The sequence below is a fragment of the Acomys russatus genome, chromosome 13, assembly GCF_903995435.1.
Source record: "Acomys russatus chromosome 13, mAcoRus1.1, whole genome shotgun sequence".
Lineage (NCBI taxonomy): Eukaryota > Metazoa > Chordata > Mammalia > Rodentia > Muridae > Acomys > Acomys russatus.
The window spans coordinates 7,920,084-7,925,949 of record NC_067149.1 but is presented as its reverse complement, the minus strand read 5'-3'; the positions used below and the strand labels follow the sequence as shown (position 1 = coordinate 7,925,949).

The 5,866-nt window shown below is 41.1% G+C and overlaps 1 non-coding gene across 1 annotated transcript; it reads left to right on the top strand.

Moving 5' to 3' along the window:
• The first annotated feature begins 728 nt into the window (after positions 1 to 728).
• LOC127197788 (small nucleolar RNA SNORA17) lies at positions 729 to 857 on the top strand. The gene has a single exon (XR_007831753.1). It is a non-coding gene; the product is annotated as a small nucleolar RNA SNORA17 (small nucleolar RNA).
• The last annotated feature ends 5,009 nt before the right edge of the window (positions 858 to 5,866 follow it).

Below are 5,866 nucleotides of genomic sequence, written 5' to 3'. Positions count from 1 at the left end.
CCATACAGAATATGGCATTTAAAAATGTTTTTATTATTTTAAAGTTTCATTGACAATGAAACAGGTTAATTCCTGGCAACACCCAGCCTAAATTAAAGAGGATGATGAACATCAAAAAAGCCTTTTTATGGAAATGTCTTCAAATGTGGCAAACATGACACTGGGCAAAATGTCCCTATTTCTACCACAGACTGAATTTTATGTTTTTAATTAATTTATAAAGCAGAAAACTTCTTTGTATTTGTGAATTTTCTAACATGGATGTTCTTGTTAATGTTTAGAAAAATATCTCAAGCTTATTATTGGAGGAAAAGGCCAGATTATTTTAGTTTGATAATGAGTGACTAAATAAAACTGGGAAACACATGGAACACACATAAATATACATTTCTTTGGTGGATTTAAACTGAGAAATAAGCAGAGAAGAAGAAACAACAAAAGTATATTCTGGTCCAATGTAATGGGAAGAAGAAAGGAGGTATGCTGTATTTTATAGGATTTATCCAGCAGAATATCTTCAGTTTTAGAGCAAAAAGAGTTGAAGAGAGAATGCAGCTTCTGATAGAGACCAGGTGACTATTGCTGAGTAAAATTCCATAAAGGAGGACAAATAAAGAAGAAAGCAGTTACTCCTGTGCAATCAGAGAATGGGCATCCATCATAGTTTAAATGCAGTTGAATCTGCCTTTGGATGAAAAACAAAAACAAAAACAAAAGAAAGGGTTGTCACTTCTCCTAAAAGAACTGCAGGTGTGGCTGCTGTGTCACGTGTGCATCAGTAGCTGGAAGAGAGGAGAGAGGTCATGTCTACCTTCAATGTCCTGCCCTATAAACATCATTATTAGTAGCCTAACATTTCTTGAAAAAAAATGTGAGCTGAGAGATCACCAGTGGAGCACCAGGGTCTCAGAGAGGGAGCTAGCCTGAGACATTCACCAGGCTGGTGCTGTGTAAGCTCAGGCAGACTCCCAGGACTTGGAGCAAGTTGGAGACCCTACACAGGAGTGAGCCTGAGACAGATACCCTTTCCATAGGGCCACTCAGGCCGGCTAGACAAGGAGCAAGCCAGAGATGATCACCAGACTGGCACCCTGGGACCTGGACAGGGATCTAGCATGAGACGACCACAAGACAGGAGCCTGCAGACCTGGGGTCAGCAGACCATGCCCAAGATGAGCCGTGTCAGACTCCATAATGCATGAGAGGGGACTTGTCCTTCTGAGATCACTCCTGATATGACACCAGACACTCAGAGATCCCAGGTTACTCTAAGAGGAACAATTGGTGGAGAAATGAAAGAAAAAGAGAAACAAATGTATATGGGCACAATGAAGAGAAGCAGAACTAGACACTAGAGGGCAGTGAGGAACACCCTGATGTGAGTGGTCAGTGATGCCCCATAGGAGGACCATGGAGGATGGCAGAGGACTAGAGATGGGGTTCCCAGCCTCTGCTGCCACTAGGTGGCCACTTCTGTGTCCATGGCCCTGAAGCACCATGGGTCTGTTACCAAAGGCCAGGAGTACATCTGTAGTCTAAGCTGTGTCACAGGGACATGTTGATGTCTAAGGGCTGTGTAAAACTGGCCCAACGCCTCACCAAGGCATCATGGAATACTAGCCCTGGGGCCATGAAAGCAGTACAGCTGATCCTGCCTTGAGCCAGCCGCAGTACTCAGAAGAGTGGGCTCAAAGGTTCCAGTTACGTCCCACTCCAGGATATAAATGTGGGAGACCAAGCCTTACCTCTACAGAGACATACCCTCCTCACTGCAGCAAGCAAGAGTCCTGACCCTGGGGTCATGAGAACAGAAGAGCTGACTCTGTCACTTGCCAGCTGCAGCACTCCAGAGAGTGGGCCTTGCACCTCCCTGGGCAGCTCAGTAGAGATATCCCTTATGGCTAGGGCATGGGTGAACTGGCTATGAGGGTGTGCATGTGGGAGAGCTTGGGATGCCACTTGTAGCCATGAGGTAACATGGGCAAGGGAGAGATGACAGCCCCCCTTACCCCTTGCCACCAATGGCAGGCAGGAAAACTAGCCCCAAGGTCATCAGAGTGGGACAGCTGTCCTTTTCTGTCACCTTCTGTAACACTGGGAGAGCAGGTGCTACACCTCACCTCAACAGCACTGTAAACCTGGCCCTCAATGTGGTGGTTGCAGAAAAGAAAGGCCCAAAAGGCATGATGTGGGAGAGCTGGCCCTGTCTACTTCCCTCCCTTGTCCCTTGCCATCCATAGCATGCAGGAGAGTGGGCACCAGCATCATGGGAGTGGGAGAACCCACTATGTCCCTCACTGGCTACAAGACTCTGGAAACCAGGCCCTGTACCTTACCTGGGCAGCAGCAGAGAGCTGGACCTGGTAGCGGGGGTTTTGTTGAGCAATCCCCAAAAGCATCAGAGCATGAAAACAGGTGTGCTGGCCAGATCATTTCTCTCTCAGACTCAGATTTGGGCTTTGAATTGGCTCACTTCAACATCTAACACACTGATGAACTGGTGGAGTGCATGAAGGGGCAAGTCCTATAGATTCAAAACTACAGGATCTCCATGACATAGGGCAACAAGGGAATATCTGAGAGGAATCTCAGTGATGTTCCAGTATTGATAGAGTAGCGGGACTCAGAGGCCTCATACCAGATCAAGGAGTCATTGCAACAAACATGTGCAAGCAAAGAAGTGTGGACAAAGGAATACACTGTGGGATACATTGTGGCATACTACATCTTCCACATTGAGAATTTTTTCTCTTTTCGGAGTGAGGTTTGCAAGGGTGGAGAGGGAGTATGAGGGAAAGGGGAGATAAGTGGGATTAGGGTGGATGATGTGAAGTTCACAAAGAACCAATAAATGTTATTTTTAAAGAAATAGAAAAAATAACAAAGAAAGATGTTCTTCCCTTTGATAGCTAGAATCAAGGACCACAGTGAAAATCTACTTTCATATAACAAGACACAAAGATAAAGAAAGACTACAAGCAACAAATAATATACGGAATAAAGTGTAAGCTTCAGGTAAGAAGACACATCTTTGTAAATTCTATGTTCTTTGTAGCATTTTTTTTTTTTTACTTGAGAATACCACACAATGTACTTTGTATTCACTCCACCTCCTCTTATGCCTCTTAAATTGCAACCTCCCTTCCTAACCCAAACAAATCTATATCCTTTTCCATTTCCAAATTCAGGTCCAATTTGTGCTCCACCGTTGGGGGTGAAACTTTGTGTCTACTTCCTCTCTCAATGCTAAGACTTCCTCTGGCTTGAGTTTAAACACATTGTAAGGGTTGCTGTGAGATTACATATGCAGCTTCTCTTTAATGTGTAGAAAAGTCTGGGCTTTTTTGTAGTCACCCACTATCTCTTAGTTTTACAGGCTTTCTTGTACCTTTAAATGAGACATCTATACCACACCTGATTCTCCAAATGCTCAGGGATAAATGCTATACTTTTTTGAAAATTTTAATAGAAATTTGAATTAAATGCTTAAGATGTCATGAAAATTGAAATCATAAACAGCAGTAAAAGCTCAAAAGAGAGTCCATAAAGATACAGAACCAAAGAGAATACATTATCACCATGTTATAAGCAGTAAATACATAAAGATGAATGATATACTTGTGAGCGGAGACTTGAATTTCTTACATACAAATAAATTTTTGTCATAATTAGTATTAGTTACCCTTTCTTGTGTATTCTCTGAAAAAAAAAATCACTGACAAAGGCAACTTAAGAAAGGAAATATTTGTATTGGCTCCTGGTTGAAAGGTATGCAGTTCATTATGTCAGGGGTGGCATGGTGGTGAGAGCTTTCCACAGTCAGGAAATAGAGATATGTGAATACAGAGGGAAATTTCTTTCTCTGCTTTTCTTTGTTATTCAGCCTAGCACTCAGTCTAACGGATGGTGCTGCTCATGTTTAAGATGAAAAGCTAGGTATGGTGGCGCATGCCTTTAATCCCAGCACCCAGGAGGCAGAGGGAGGCAGATCTCTGAGGTCTAGGCCAGTCTGGTTTACAAAGTGAGTCCAGGATAGTCAGGGTTACAAGAGAAACCCTGTCATGAAAAACCAAAATCTTACTATCAAGTCAATAGTGTGATCATAAATCCAATCAACAGTGGATATTAATTATCACCTAGGCCCAGTAAGATTGTGCTAATGAGCATAACATTACAATAAACGTCATGAAAGATCGCAAAAAAAGGATAATCCAGCAAATGAAAATCAAGTATATAAAGATTAATTAACAAACAGATGACATTTCAAAACTATTCACGTGATGACATTAAAGGCTGGAGACATGGCTCAGTGGATGCAATATTTAACACACAGAGTAAGAAACTGAGTTGGATTTCAAAAGCCCACATTGAGGCTGGATACAAAAATACCTGTCTGTAATTCTAGCTCTCCAGAGAACTGGGAGGCAAGGACAGGAGCATCACTGGAATTTCAAAGATTAACTAGCCTAGCATATACAGATGTACCTTGTCTTAAAGAAGGAGGGTAAGCATGGATTGGCACCTAAGGTTGATCTCTGATCTATTCATGTGAACAATGACATATGTCCTATGTCTACACTCACACATGTCCACATATACATACACAAACTAAGATTCAACAAACTAACAAAATTTTAAAAGCTCATGGTATTTAAAAAACGCCTACCTTCAAATAAATTATGTTCCTTTAAATACCAGGATACAGATCAAATTTCACATGGAAATAATCTAGTTAATGCATAAAAATTCAAAAAGAAAAAAAAATGCAAGTTGAGACAGCTAGGCAAAATGCAAGCCATTACCCATGGAAAATAATTGGGTCACTGACATTTTCAGAGCAATTTTTGAGCCAGGAAAAAAAATGTACCAAAAGTGCAAAGTGCTGATGGGAAGAAAATATTAGCAAGAATATTATACTATCCAAGTTTGTTTGTTTTTTCACTTAAAGTTTTAAAAAGAGACATATTTAAAGACCTAATGGAGTAAAGCATTTCTGTCAATAAAATATTCATTAACTAAACCAAACAAGAAAATCTGATGAAAAAAACAAAACAAAACAAAAACAAAACAGGAATCCAAGATGAATGACAGAGTGCCTGTGCCTGTGCCTGTGCGTAGTGCCTCAGGTAAGAATCTATGGTTGCACTTCAGTTCCTCAGGGAGAATACTTTGGGTTGTGTTCTAATTTTCCATCTGTTGCTGTAATAAAACACTCTTACCAAAAGCAATTAAAAAGACAAAAGGGCTCATTTCACAAGATAAGACACAATCCTTCATTGAGGTGAGTCAGGGCAGGAACTCAAGAGGACCTTGTAGCAAAAGCCACAGAGTAATACTGCCCGTTAGCTGCCTCTTAGGCTTAAACTTAGATTTCTTATATAGCCCAAGACAACCTAGCCAGGGAATGGTGTCACGGACAGTGGGCAGAGCTCTCTTATACCAATGAATAAACAAGATAATCCCCACAGATGTGCCCACAGGTCAATCACATCTGACACTGACTCAATTGATACTCCTCTCCGGGTGAATCTGAACTGTCAAGCTGACAATGAAGGCTACCTAGGACAGATACATAGCGTGCATTAAGTCAAAAGATTTATCAACTGCCATCCCTTTGAAAGTGCAAAAATGAGATACAGTCAATTAATACATCAAACATGATACAATGACTTTGTGAAGAGAAAAATGAGCAAATGTTAGGTTAAAGGACTGGATTTATTTAAAATGGAAATAGTTAAATACTGTCTATTTCACATAAAGGGTATAAACTTAAACAAACATGAATGAAAATTTAAAAGTGGGTCCCTGAGGGGAGAAAAGCAGTCAGACCGTGAAAACATTCTTTCTGTCATGACACAATGTTTAG